The following is a 15,234-nucleotide window of genomic DNA, read 5'->3' on the forward strand; positions in this document are numbered from 1 at the left end:
GGCAGAGACTTGGCCTTACGTTTTTTCGGTGGCACAGAAACCACTCTGTGGTTAGACTTCTGGACTTGGGATGGGGAAGACCTGGGCTTGACCAGCCTTGGAGATTTTTTTAGCTGTGTATAAACCCTGGCACACTTAGCCTGCCTCAGCCTCGGTTTCCTCATCTGTAAAATGGGAGATAATGATAGTACTTCTCTCCCAGGGATATCTCAAGATAAGAGAACCTATGTTATATGCTCTGCAAACCTTCAGGCACTCTATTACTGGTTGTGTTATTATTCTGTTATTAGAATAATGAGATGTTGGAATGGAGAACGTTCCAGTAGAGCTGGGCAGAAGCCTTAGTACACATAGGCTGGTGGAGTTAAAGGATACCTTAGCAATCAGTTAGGTCCTCTCCTTCGCTTTACCAAGGGGGGGAGAGAGCTTTTAAGTGGTCAAAGATTATAAAGGGGTTTAATGGTAGAGCCAGGGATAGATCTAGTATCTTTTAAGATTAAATCCAGGGGCAGTTAGGTAGCACAGTGGATGGAGAGCCAATCCTAGAGATGGGAGGTCCTGGGTTTAAATCTGGCCTCAGCTACTTCCTAGCTGAGTGACCCTGGGCAAGTCACTTAACCCCATTGCCTAGCCCTTACTATTCTTGTGTCTTAGAATTAAAATTAAGAGAGAAGGTAAGGGCTTAAAAAAAGACTAAATCTTTTCCTTTCTTTTAAGTGGGCCCAGTCTCCTTATGGGTCCTGTCTCTGGCACCTGTCGCCTCTCTTCTCATATCCTCATACTAACAATTGAAGATGGTATCTTCTGAATCCTCTCTAGTCTCCTCTTCTCCCCCCCCCCACATTCTCCCTTTAAGCCCCAACACCCACTAGAGCAGGGGTCAGCAACCTATGGCTCTCGAGCCATATCTGGCTCCACCTCCCAAACAGCCAGTCTGAGCAGAGCCCCAGGATGTGCCCCAGGGGGCCTGTCAGCCCCTGCCCCATATTCCAGCACCTTCCGCCTCCATCCTCCTCCTTCCGCAGGCGTTTATGGCTCTCATGGCCAAAAAGGTTGCCAACCGTTGTACTAGAGCAGTGATGGCAAACCTTTTAGAGTCAGAGTGCTGGTCCCTGCCCTCACCTCCTTCCTCAGACCTAGGGCCATACCCACCCACCCCCATGTTGGGTATATCCCACCCCCAGCCCCCCTTACCCCACATAGGGGAGGGAGAAAGCACTCCTATTGGGCTGCTAGATGGAGGGGCAGGTAAAGTGAGGTATGTCCTCAGTGAGTATAGCGAAGGGGAGGGGAGTGGCCTGAGTGCTCCGCTCCCCTCCAGCTCTGCCACCTGTGAGTTGTCAACCTCATTGGACTGCTGGGCAGAGAGGTGGGTGATGTAGAGAAGGGGAGGGGAGCAGCTCTGCCCAAGTCCCTCTGCCTTTATAGGATTGAACTCTGGGGGTGAGGAGGAGGGTGGCTGAATGACCAGAGAATGTTCTACATGCCATCTTTGGCACCTGTGCCATAGGTTTGACATCACTACACTAGAGAGTTCTGCACATATTAAATCAAAGGTCAACCAGAAAATATGTTTTTAGTTACCTACTGTGTGCTAGGCACTATTCCAGGGCTAGGGAAACTAAGGAAAGGCACTGGGTCTGTGATTTCACTGGTATAAGGAGCTCCCTCTACCCTTGCTCTTAAGGAACTTACATTCTAAACTGGGAGTGACTACAAGTACATATAGGGCAACTGGGTGGTACAGTGGATTAGTCAGGAAGACCTGAGTTCATGTTCAGCCTTAGACACTAACTAACTATGTAACCTTGGGCAAGTCACTTAACTCTATTTGCCTCAGTTTCTTCATTTACAAAAGGAGCTAGAGAAAATCACTCCAGTGCCTTTGTCAAGAAAACCCCGAGTGGGCTTATGAAGAGCTGGACGCAACTGAATAACACCACCACAAATACATATTTTGGAGCCAGGAAGACCTGAGTTCAAGTCCATTCTCAGACACTGATTAGTTGTGTGACCCTGGGGTAAGTTACTTCACCTTTGTTAGTCTCAGCGTCCTTAATTGGAAAATAAGGATAATAATAATACCTACTTCCCACGGTTGTTGCAAGGATAAAAAAAGAAGTATAGTATCTGGCACATAGTAGGTACTTAATAGGTGTTAATTACTCTTATGATCTAAATATATGGAGAATAAATACATGTAAATACAGAAGTTATTTAACTAAGGTAGTTTGGGAGGGAGAAGAGTAGCGACTGGGAGGGATTAAGAAAGGCTTCACGTAGAAAGTGACTCTTTCTGAAGCAGAGGTGAAAACAAAGCATATTCCAGGAATAATCAGTGCCCTATTTAAAAAAAATTCTTAGGGGCACCTGGGTAGCTCAGTGGATTGAGAGCCAGACCTAGAGACGGGAGGTCCTAGGTTCAAATCTGGCCTCAGACACTTCCCAGCTGTGTGACCCTGGGCAAGTCACTTGAACCCCATTGCCTAGCCCTTACCACTCTTCTGCCTTGGAGCCAATACTCAGTATTGACTCCAAGACAGAAGGTAAGGGTTAAAAAAAGATTCTTCTGTCTTAGAATCAACTCTGTGTATTGGTCCCCAGGCAGAAGAGCTGTAACAGCTAGGCAATGGGGGTTAAGTGGCTTGCCCAGAGTCACACAACTAGGAAATATCTGAGGTCAGATTTGAAACCAGTACCTTCCATCTCTAGACCTGGCTTTCAATCCACTGAGTCAACTAGTTGCCTTGGGCCAGTGCTTTTAAAAAATATGGAGACAGGAGATTTTTTTTTCCTTCTCTTTATTAAGTCTAGTGCCTTCCCTCTCTCATTTACTTCTTATTCTGTTTATAGCTTCTTTGTACCTATTTGTTTACTGGTTATTTCCCCCATTTGATTGTAAACTCCTTGAGGGCAGGGACTGTAATCTGACTCAGTATCCCCAGCACTTAGCACAGTTCCTAGAACATAGTAGGTGCTTAATAAATGTTTATTGATTAATTGAGATGGAGAATTAAATATAAGGAAAAGAGAGAAAGCTTCTTTGAGGATTGCTCTACCGTGATGGCCCATGGGTCATTTATTCCATTACGTGAGAAACTTGGACCTACTGTCACCAGAGTTCTCAGAACTTGGTGACCAGGACTTCTTGGTCCCCACAGGCACTGCCGGCCTCTCACATCCCTGGCCAACAGCTTTGTAGGAGATAACGAAAAATCAATATTTATGATGTTAATAGGATTTTTTCCTCTCCTCAAGGACAACTTAAGGTTACAATGCAGATTAGCTCCACCAAGGCTGCTCCATCCTCAAAACTCCAGGGCTGTTTTTGGGTCTGGGGCAAAAGTGATGGCCAACCCACTCTACTGTCCATCAGGAGAGAGAAGCCACCAATGGCAGGAAACCATACTAGTCTGAGAATGGGAAGGCAGACTAAACAGGTTAGTGATTCTCCATGCCCAAAAGCAGGGAGTAGAAACCTGGCTGGCCCAGAAGCCCACACCCTGCTTAGTGGAGGAAAGGGAAGGCAAGGACAACTCCCTTTTCTTCTGTTCCCCCATTACTCCAAGAGTCTACTTGCTTCCTCATCCCACTACCAATAACCTGATTCTCTCTGATTTTCAGTGATCTTCTCGAGCAGCATCATGAAGGCACTGTTTACATGTGTTAGTGAAGAGTCCTTTTGGACTCTTCTTTGCAACTGGTAGCCAAAGCCAGAGAGAACGACAGAATCTCACACTTGGAAGGGACTTCAGAGGTCATCTAATCAGTACGTGAATTGGAATCTCTTTTTTTGTCATTTCTAAAAAGTTATGATCAGGGATAGCAGGGTAGCACAGTAGATTGAGAGCCAGGCTTAGAGATGGGAGGTTCTAGGTTCAAATCTGACCTCAGACACTTCCCAGCTGTGTGACCCTGGGCAAGTCACTTGACCCCCATTGCCTACCCTTACCACTCTTCTGCCTTGGAGCCAATACTCAGTATTGACTCCAAGCCGGAAGGTAAGGGTTTAAAAAATAAATAAATAAAAACCAAAAGTTATAATCCAGTCTTTTCTCAAAGTTCTTCAGTGGGGAAGGACCTGCTAACCATCCCACTTTGGGACAAACTCTAATTGTTAAGAAGTTTTTCCTTATTTCCGTCTAAATCTGCTCACCCATCCTTAAGGCAACAGGCATTCTTTATTAAGTCGCTCCCACTAGTTTCCATCCATTACCTTTAGTTCTGCCCTAAACTGAATAAATCAATCTCCTTTCTACATCGAAGCACTTAGAGATAGTATGACTTCCTCAGTCTTATTATCTCTTCCAGATTAAAATATTCCCAAGTTCCTAATATGCGAGGAACTCGAATTCCCTCATTATTCTTTTAAATGGTTTGTCATTTCCCTACTGAGGGTGCATCAGGTATTCAGGGAGGCCTTTGTACCTCGAAGGTGAGGGCTTGTTGAGCCCTTTTCAGGGCTGCTCATCTATCTCTGGTGTCCACTTTTCATCCAACGCTCACCTGTGGCTCTAAGAATCTGTAACCTGCGTAGCATCCACTTCCTGATAAAACTATCTTGGCAGATGGTCTAAACCAAGCTGAGGATAACCAACAGGCTTCAAACCTCTGGTGAGCTGGGGCAGGGATGGGGGGAGGATGTCTATCCTAAGCATGTGAAAACTTTCCCCACAGAACAGGAAGATAAGAACAATTTATTCAATGGCCATTAAGGCAGCTGAAACAGGCACGGTGGAGCCCTTAGAGCCTGGCCACACAAGGAAGACGCTAAGGCTTTCCACTGCATCTTGGGCCATCACCAGACCTGTCAGACTTTTGTCTCGCCACTGGAATTCAGTGCCCGGGAGAGTGAGGCTGACCACTTTGGGCAATTCTGTCTCACTTAAATCCAATTCATGCATGGCTCAAGACCTCACCTGAGATGTCGTTGGTCCTCTTCAAGATGAAAGACAGACAACATTACTCATTATCTTCCCTAAAGGCTGCTGATGATATCTGCCAGAGAACTTCAGAAGTTTTCTGACCAAGGAAAAAAAAAACAAGGAAACCATCCCCTTTGCCATAGACCTTATCACCCTTTTCAAAAGAAACAAACAACCCTTCCCTTCTATTTTAGAATCAATATTAAGTATTGGTTCCAAGGCAGAAGAGCACTAAGGGCTAAGCAATTGAAGTTAAGTGACTTGTTTAGGGTCACACAGCTAGGAAGTGTCCAAGCTCATATTTGAACCCAGGACCTCACTTCTACAGGCCTTGGCTTTCTATCCACTGAACCCCCTTGCTGCCCTGCCTTTAACAATCTTGATGCAGCCTAAGCTCATACTCTTTACTAGGCTGCCTTGTCATACTGCTGGCCCATACCAAGCCTGCAGTCCTACTCTTTGTAAATAAAAAACCAAATTTTCTTGGAAATGATTCTTGGTCTTTAAATCTTGTTTCTTATTCTATCCAGTTTGGGAGGGGGGAGGAATTTAAGTAAAGACAAACTGGATTACTAGCTGTTCTCTGAACTTGGCATTCTATCTTCTATCTCCTTAGAACAGTCTGTCCCTGGTGCCTGGAATTTACTCCCTTCTCACCTCCTCCACCTCTTAGGATTCTTAGTTTAGAATGAGATTCAAGGCTCAGTTCAGATGTGACATCATCTATAATGTCTTTTCTCACTATCCTACAGAGATTACTAGGGCTTTCATTGTCTTCAAATGACCTAGTACTTATATATTTGCTTCATGCTATATTCTTTCATTAGAATGTGGGCTCTTTGAGACCTGGGACTGGTTTCTTTGTCCTTCCAGTACTGTGCCTAGTAGGTGCTTAATAAAGGTTGTCAAACCCCCCCCACCCCCCCATCTTCTTTGGACCGGATGCTATCTAGCCTACCTCACCTGTCTCAAACTTATGAAATTGATTTTTTGAACCACTGAGGGACTTTATATTTATCACAATTATAAGTTATCTCCTCAGATTCGAACCATCATTTTGGTCTATGAAGATGTTTGGGGATCCTGACTGTTACTCAGGGTATCAGATATCTCTCTTAGCTTTGTACCAGCTGACAATAGTGTAAAGGGAATTCCCGCCCTAAGAACCAGGAGTTTTCAATTTAACTTTCGCATAATACAACAGGTATGCCATTTATCTCTTCACCTAAATTTGTTGAGGAAAATTTTGAACAGTGTCGGGCTAAGGGCATATATTCGCAGTGGTGCAAAGTGGGGAGTCACCATTTTCTGTTCATGTCTTCATTCTTAAAACTTGATCCAGGTTTACATAGATGTAACTGATACCTCAAAACACCTTTATATCACTCTCTGCTAATCTGTGGAGACTGATTATTCAGTGCTCGTTTCCTGTATGAGAGATGGAGTTGGTAAGAGTTTGAAGGAACAAAGATCCTGGTCTTCAGGCTTCCAGTTATTTTTTCAAACCCTTCCCTTCCCACTTTTGACTGTGAATTCCTTGAGGGTGGGGACCAGGTTTCTGCACTTCTTTGTATCCCTAGAGCTTGGCACATAGTAGGTTCTTTTAAAAATTAAGACAACAAAAACCTTTACCTTCTGTCTTAGAATCAGTACTGTAGGGGGCAGCTGGGAGGCTCAGTGGATTGAGAGCCAGGCCCAGATACAGGAGGTCCTAGATTCAAATCCGACCTTAGACATTTCCTAGCTATGTGATCCTGAGCAAGTCACTTAACCTCCATGACCTAGCCCTTACTGCTCTTTTGCCTTAGAACCAATGAACAGTATTGATTCTAAGAAGAAGGGAAGGGTCTTAAAAAAAAAAAAAAAAAAGAATCAATACTGTATATTGGTTCCAAGGTGGAAGAGTAGTAAAGGCCAGACAATGGGAATTAAGTGACTTACCCAGTGTCACATAGCTAGGAAGTGTCTGAGGTCAGATTTGAACCCAGAACCTTCTATCTCCAGGCCTGGCTCTCTATCCACTGCATCACCTACCTGCTCCCCTTCCTACCCCTACCTTTTTTCTTAGAATGAGTACTAAGTATACATTTCAAAGTGGAAGTACAATAAGGGTTAGGCAATTGGGATTAAGTGACTTGCCTAAGGTCACACAGCTAGGAAGGGTCTGAGACCAGACTTGAACCCAGGTGTGACTCTCTATCCGCTGAGCCAAATAGCTGCTCCCTTTCCCTTAGCTTTTATTCATTGCCAGCAAGAAGCCCCGATGGGACAGAATCTGGTGCCCTTTGTGGCTTACTGCCTATAGCTGCTATCTTCCTTCCCATTGGAATGTGAGCCTCTCGAAGGCAGGGCCTGAGTTTTGGCCTCTCTTGGCTCGGTGATGCGTAGTAGAATAGCTTATAGAAATGCCTGTTATCTCACTGATTCCTTCCGTAGCTCACTCACATTTCTAGTCTGCGATAATAGTCTGGTCTTCAGGATATCAGGCTTAGACACACCAGAGAAATATTAGGATATGAAAACGAATGATGCTCAGGGACAACCGGAAGGAAAGCTGGAACCCAGGCTTGGTGACTCCAGAATCCAGGGCTCTTTCCTTTACATCCCAGGTTCCTTGGGTCTTCACTGCTCTTCCATTCGGCAGAGCCAGACAAGGTCATGCATCCCTAATTCCCTCAGTGGAGCCTCTTTTGCCATGGTTCCTCATCTCTTTACTAGCTCGATGGCTCCCCTCTTCTGGATGAATTCCAAGCACCTTGGAATGGGTAGTGGGGAGTGACGAGTATAGGGAGAAGCATGGAAAGAGAGGAATGATGTGAAGCTCTCTGAGGGTCAGTTTTTGTTGTCGTTTTCATGCAAAAAAAGGACAGGTAGGTGGTATGGTGCATCGAGTGCCAGTCCTGGAGTCAGAAAGATTCATCTTCCTGAGTTCAAATCCAGACTCAGATACTTCTTAGCTCTGTGACTTCAAGGCAAATCGCTTAACTCTATTTGCCTCAGTTTCCTCCCCTGTAAAATAAGCTGCAGAAGGAAATGGCAAACTACTCCGGTATCTTTGCCAAGAAAAGCCCAAATTGGGTCATGAAGAGTAAGATTGAAACAACTGAGCAACAACGATGTGCAAAAAGGCTCCTTTTAATCTAGTTGAGAAAATAAGATATATACAAATGAAATAATTTGTGGATAAGAGAGCTACAAATTGGATTTCTGAAACAAAAATATAGGAAAGATCACTGATTATGGCAGAATGGAGAACTTTCCACCAACAAAGATACAACCTGTCAATGACTTCGATAAATTCTTGGGAGTTATCTGAGACACCAAGAGATTCAGCAACTTGGCTGGTCACTGCTAAAATGTATTTTGTAAAGCTGATAATGGGGTGTCCCAGAAGTCTTCAGAAGTGTCAATGTTACACATTTACAAAAGTGTCCTTTGAAAGTTTCATTATTTAAACTTCTTTCACACTAATTTACTTTTTTTAAGTCTTTTAGAATCAATACTAAGTATTGGTTCCAAGGCAGAAGAATGGTGAGGTCTAGATAAGTTAAGTGACTTGCCCAGATTCACACAGCTAGGAAGTGGCTGAATCCAGATTAGAACACAGGACCTTCTGTCTCCAAGCTTGGCTCTCAATCCACTAAGCCACCTACCTATTCCTATACTAATTTAATTTTGTAAAATTTGAGTAATAACATTTTTATTTTAATAAGACTGGGCACTCTGTGATTGTACATTGCATGTGTGACAATTTCTGGATGATGTTCTCCCAGGTCACTGGATCAATAAATATGGTTCTCTTGCTTGGCTACTTCAGCTACCTGATCTGTCTTCATTAGACCTCTTCTTGTGGGGTCAAGTCAAAACTGTTATGGATGCATCAAAACTTCCTTCTTAAGGGATAGACAGGTAGCTTAGTGGATAGAGAGGCCTGGAGTCCTGGGTTCAAATATGACCCGAGATATTTCTTAGTTGGGTGACCCTGGGCCAGTCAATTAACTCTTATTGCCTAGCCCTTAATTTTTCTGCCTTGGTATCAATATTTAGTATTGTTTCTAAGACAGAAGGGAAAGGTTAAAAAAATTCCTTCTTTAGGTGCTCATAAGGCTAAGATGAAAATGCAATCCTTTCAGTCACTGAGGAACAACTATTGATGATTTGTATAAAGTGATTTTCTAGCGTGATTTATAGCATGAGATGAGACTGTGGTTATGTTCAATTTTAATACGAAGCTTATCAGTCTTAAAAAATTTAAATACTTCCTATGGTGAATCCTTTCTGCAAAAGGAATCTTTTTTTGAAAACCCCACCTTCCATCTTAGAATCAATACTGTGTATTGGTTCCAAGGCAGAAGAGTGGAAAGGGCTAGGCAATGAGGGTTAAGTGACTTGCCCAGGGTCACACAGCTAGGAAGTGTCTGAGGCTACCTTTGAACCCAAGACCTCCTGTCTCTAGGACTGGCTCTCAATCCACTGAGCCACCCAGCTCCCCCCATGCAAAATGAATCTTGATTCATCTCGTGCAAACTCAACAAATGAAAGTATTTTGAAAAGCACAAGGATCACATTAATATAATATGCTATTATTAAATCTCGGTGTATTTTTGGAGACTACATTATTATTCTATTTTTTCCAGATTACATGTTGATACAAATTTTAATATTTGTTTTCTGGCATTTTGCCATTCATGTTCTCTTCTTCCCTCCCACCTCTCACCCCTCCCCAAAAGATAGGTAATATAATATAGGTCATATATAAGTTATTGTGCAATACATATTTCCACATTCATCATGTTGTAAAACAAGTCACATATTGCTTACACTAAAGAAAAATTCATGGAGGAAATAAAATGAAGAACGGCATGCTTCAATCTTCATTCAGACTCCTTCTATGGTTGTGGAAAGCCTTTTTTTGTCATGGATCCCTTGGAGTTGTCCTGGATCCTTGTTTTGTTGATATTAATTAAGTCATTCACAGTTGATCATCATGCACTACTGTCATTACTATGTACAATGGTCTCCTGCTTCTACTCATTCTCTTTTTATCACTTCATATAAATCTTCTCAGGTTTTTTTTTGTGGTCATCATTTGTCATTTCTTATGGCAAAATAGTATTTCATTGCAATCATATACCACAGCTTGTTCAGCCATTTCTTAATTGATGGATATTCCCCTCAGTTTCCAGTTCTTTGTCACCACAAAAAGAGCTGCTAGACATATTTTTGTATAGGCAAATTCTTTTTTCCTACCTTTAATCTCTGGGATATAAACCTAGTATTAGTATTGCTGGGTCAAAGGGTTTGTACAATTTTATCCCTTAGGCATGGTTCCATATTGCTCTCCAGAATGGTTGTATCAGTTATCAGCTTCACCAACAATGTATTAGTGTCCCAATTTTTCCCCATCCCCTCCAACATTTATCATGTTAGACAGGCTAATAGGTGTGAGAGACCAGATGCTTTCATGACAGAGGAGATAGGGAATGCTTTTATCCATTACGTCAAAATGACAGCTGCCCAAGGTTTATAGTCACTCTCTGCACAGGTCTCCTCCTCTTTTCACATCCCACCTCCCTTCCTTTTATCTGACTGAGAAATTCTAAGTCCAGAAGAGAATCCCAACCTTTGATCCTAAGAGTATGCTCAAAAGACGACTTACTACCTCCAGTACTCCCTCCCTTTCTGAACTGACTTGATTATTCTTGTATGTGATCTTTTTTGCCAAGTTGTGCCTTCCTTTCTTCCAGAAGCTGTGAGAAAACACAATCGAATTTGTTTACACTGTGAAGGGATATTGTTACCGAAAGAAAAAATGATACCAAAGGCATTGGCATTGTCAAGAGATTCTATTGTTTCGTGTACCTGCTGATGTGTTTCTGTTGTTGTTGTTGTTTTAAATCAACTTGGGATGACTTTTAAAAAACAAAACAAAAGAAAAAACCCCCATGAGTTTCTACTTGGATGAAACTGGTTTTTAGGATGGTGTGGTGAGGACTGAGGGACAGGAGAGCAGTATTCTGGGGGAATAAATCTATTTTAGAAATAATAATATAACAGATTAAGAGAAAATGGAGAAATCTTGTATGAATAGATGCAAGGTGGAATGAGCAAAGGATATGAAGAACAATCCCCATGATGATCACAGTAATACAAAGGTGGTCAACTTTGAAAGACTGAACTCAGGCCAATGGAGTGACCAGTTATGACTCCAGAAGGCTGCCCGATGCAGAGGGCTGACCAAGTAGAGGAGTAGAATGAGGCATACATTTTCAAATATGGCTAATATGTTGATTATTTAAAAATTTTCTTTTCTGGCTAAAAAAAAACCCTTATCTTCTGTCTCAGGATCAATACTATATTTTGGTTCCTAGACGGAAGAGTGGTCAGGGCTAGGCAATGGGGTTGTGACTTGCCCAAGGTCACACTGTTGCTAATTGTTTTTACTTGTGACAAGAAAGAATTTCTAATTGAGTCGAGGAGATGTAGGTTGGTGGGCAGTGACGAAGATGCAAGAAATTCTCGTTATTAGAAGATTGGTTACTGGTTGATACACATTTTTCCCCCTGGCCTTGACAACTCAAAACTATTTATGGAGGGTATTCTTACAAGGACAAAATCCTATCTCTTAAATATTGGGTAGATACAATGGAACTCTACTGGCAACATTGTGGATTTTTTGGTATGTTGCTCTGTAAGCTTTGCTTCTCCCTTTCAGATCACAACTTTACCTCCTCAGCTATTTCTTAAGTCTCTCCTCATTCCAGCCACCCTCCACTCAAGGCCAAAGTAATTTTCCCAAAGGATAAACCTGTTAGTGCCATCCCCCTATTCAATACCCACCAGTGGCTCCCTCTTACTTCCAGGATCAAATAGAAAATGTTCTGTTTGGTCTTAGAGTCCTTCACTCTTCCTTTCCAGGCTTTATTTCTCACTTTGCTCTCTTTCACATGCCCTGTAAACCAGGCACCCAGGCCTTTTGATTGTTCCTTCTATGCCATATTCCTTCTCCCAGCTCTGCTTTCATTGGCTGTCATCCAGCCGCTGTGCTGGATATGCTTTTCCTTCTTACCTGTTTCCTGGCCTCCTTGACCACCCTAAATACTCGATGTCTCTATTTCTCTCTCTCTCTCTCTTTCTCCCTGTTTCTCTTTCTCTCTGTCTCTCTCCCTGCCTCCCACCTCTACCCCTCTTTCTATGTCTCTCTTCCTTTCTCTGCATTTCTGTTTCTCTGTCTTCCCCATCTCTGTCTCTCTTCCTCCCTCTTTCCCTTCCTCCTTCTCTCTACCCTTCTTTCTATTTCTCTCCTTCCTTCTCTTTGTTTCTCCCTCCCTCATTACCTCCCTCTCCCTCTTTCTGTCTCTGTCTCTTTCCCTCCATCTGTCCCTCTCTCTCTCCTTTCCACATTTATGTCACCGTCTGCCTTTCTCTTTCTTTGTTGTTCTCCCTTTACCTCCTTCTAAGTCTCTCTTTCCATCTCTCTTTCTCTGTGTCTCTCTGTTTCTCTTTCTCTCTCCCTTCCTCTCTGTCTCTCTTCCTTTCTCTTTCCCTCTCCCATCTCTACACCTCATTCTACGTTTCTCTTTCCCTCTCTGTCTCTGGATCTCTCTATTTCTCTCTCTCCCACTCCCTTATTCCCTTCCCCTCTCTCCCTACCTCCTTCTCTCCCTTTCAGTCTCCTCTTCCTCTCTCTCTGTCTCTGTCTTCCTCTCTTCTTCTCTCCCTTCCTTCCCCATCTCTCAATCCCCCTTCCCCCCTCACACACAATGGTTGCTTGCATGCTATCTCACTTAAGGATAATGAGATCATTGATTTTAGAGCTGGAAGGGACCTTAGTGTCAAATTTGGACACTTTCTAGCTGTGTGACCCTAGGTAAGTCATTTAACCCTCATTGCTTAGCCCTTACAGTCCTTCTGTCCTGGAACCAATATGTAGTGTTCATTCCAAAACTGAAGGTAAGGATTAAAAAAAACATTTTTTTGTTGTTGTTGTTAAAAAGAGCCTACTTATCAAGTGATAACATTCATACAACCCAGTGGAATTGCTTGTTAGCTCTGGAAGGGGGAGGGAAAGAAAATGAATCATGGAAACATGGGAAAAAATCTTTTTTAAATCCTTACCTTCCGTCTTGGAGTCAATACTGTGTATTAGCTCCAAGGCAGAAGAGTGGTAAGGGTAGGCAATGGAGGTCAAGTGACTTGCCCAGGGTCACACAGCTGGGAAGTATCTGAGGCCTGATTTGAACCTAGGACCTCCCGTCTCTAGGCCTGGCGGGAAAATATTTTAAAATAATTTTTTAAAAAGAGCCAACTGGGGGCAGCTGGGTGGCTCAGTGGATTGAGATCCAGGCCTAGAGATGGGAGGTCCTAGGTTCAAATCTGACCTCAGACACTTCTTAGCTGTGTGATCCCGGGCAAGTCACTTAACCTTCATTGCCTAGCCCTTACCACTCCTCTGCTTTGGAGCCAAAACACAGTATTGACTCCTAGAACAAAGGTAAGGATTAAAAAAAAAAAAGAGCCTGCTGTGTGCCAGGCACTGGGGATACAAAAAAAGCAGAACCCCGATTCCTGCCCTCAAGGAATTCAGCCTAAAGAGGGAGACAAAAGACAAACAGCTATGTAAAAAAACAACAACAACAACAACAACAAGATAGAATCAGGATAAACTGGGGGAAATCTGAGAAGGAAGGTGCCACCATCAGTGGGGACTGGAGAAAGACCAGTGATGAGCTTAGGTCAGACTCCCGGGAGCAAGCAGTACCCTGGTCAGATCCAGGGAGATGGATATGAAACAAAGGTGACCCCTAGTGGCCAGAGGGGGGAAGCGAGGACCTGTAGAGCTATTGACCTTTTTTCCCCCTAATCCATCTGAGGGATATTAACACCAGCACACTCACTGGTCTTGCTGAGCTTGGCACTGAGTTTATGCTTTTCTCTTAAATTTTACTTCATCCTCACGCTGATGTGCTGCATGGTTTCTAATACTTGGTTCAGACTTTGTAATCATGTCATCGGAGACTGAGCAGAAGGATTGGAGGGATTTAGGAAAGAGTCAGGGCTTTTTTTTGGTGGAGAGGGGCAGCTGGGAAAGATGCATGTCTGCAAGTATTAGAAGGGATGTCCTGGGGAGGAGCAATTAACCTCATTCTACTTGGCCCCAGAAGGTAGATCTAGAAGCAATGGGTGGAAGGGGGAGAGAGATATGGATTTAGGCTTGATAGAAATTTGTCAACTCAGTCCAAAGACAAACTATGACTCAGTCCCTCCTCTCAAAGAACTTTTCTTCCATTGGGGAAACCAATGGGTCCACATTTAAGGATATCCACAAAGTAAACACAGGGTAATTTGGGGGTGGTGGCAGGAGAATCTAGCAGTTGGGTAGATCAGGAAACTCATAGATGTCCTTTCAACTGATTAACTGATTTTTTTAAACCTTCACCTCCCATCTTAGAAGCAATACTATGTATTGGTCCCAAGGCAGAAGAGTGGTAAGGACTAGGCAATGGGGGTTAAGTGACTTGCCAGAGTCACACAGCCAGGAATATCTAAGGCCAGATTTAAACCAAGGTCCTTCTGACTCTAGGTCTGGTTCTCTCTCTACTAAGCTACCTAGCTGTCCCCTGAATTGAGTTTTGAAAGAAGCTTGGGATTCCAAGAGGCAGAATTGAAGAGGGATGTCATCCAGGTATAGGGGATAAGCCATGCAAAAGCAGGAAAGGGAAATGTGTGTGAAGAACATAAAGACTTCTTTGGTAAAGTGAAGTAATATGGAAAAGTGGGTTGGAGGCAGGATGTGGAGAGCTTTACATGCCAGAGAGGAGTTTGTATTTGATCAAGAGTTAAAGGGGGCAGCTAGGTGGCTTATTGGATAGAGAACTAGGTGAAAAGGTGGGAAGTCCTGAGTTCAAGAAACTTCTAGCTGTGGGACCCTAGACACATTACAACCCCAAATCCCTAACCCTTACCACTCTTCTTCCTGGTACTTGGTATTGATTCTAAGACAGAAGGTAAGAGTTAAAAAAGGAATTAATAGAAGTTCATTGAGCAGGTAAGGGGAATAAGACCTGATCTCAAAGTGGAATGGTTGTCTTAGGGTGATAGTGGAATATCCCTCACTAGAGAGGTCTTTTGACCAAAATTTGGATGAGTTATTATCAGATGTGTTTGAGTAGAGTTCTTGTTTAGGCTGGACTGTCTCCAAGATCTCTTCTAAATCTGAAATTCTATTACCTTCATTTAGACCATTTGATACTTAAAACAACCTTGTGATAGAAGATAGACTCCTTGAGGTCAAGGACTATTTAATGTT

This window comes from Gracilinanus agilis, chromosome 2, assembly GCF_016433145.1.
Source record: "Gracilinanus agilis isolate LMUSP501 chromosome 2, AgileGrace, whole genome shotgun sequence".
Classification (NCBI taxonomy): domain Eukaryota; kingdom Metazoa; phylum Chordata; class Mammalia; order Didelphimorphia; family Didelphidae; genus Gracilinanus; species Gracilinanus agilis.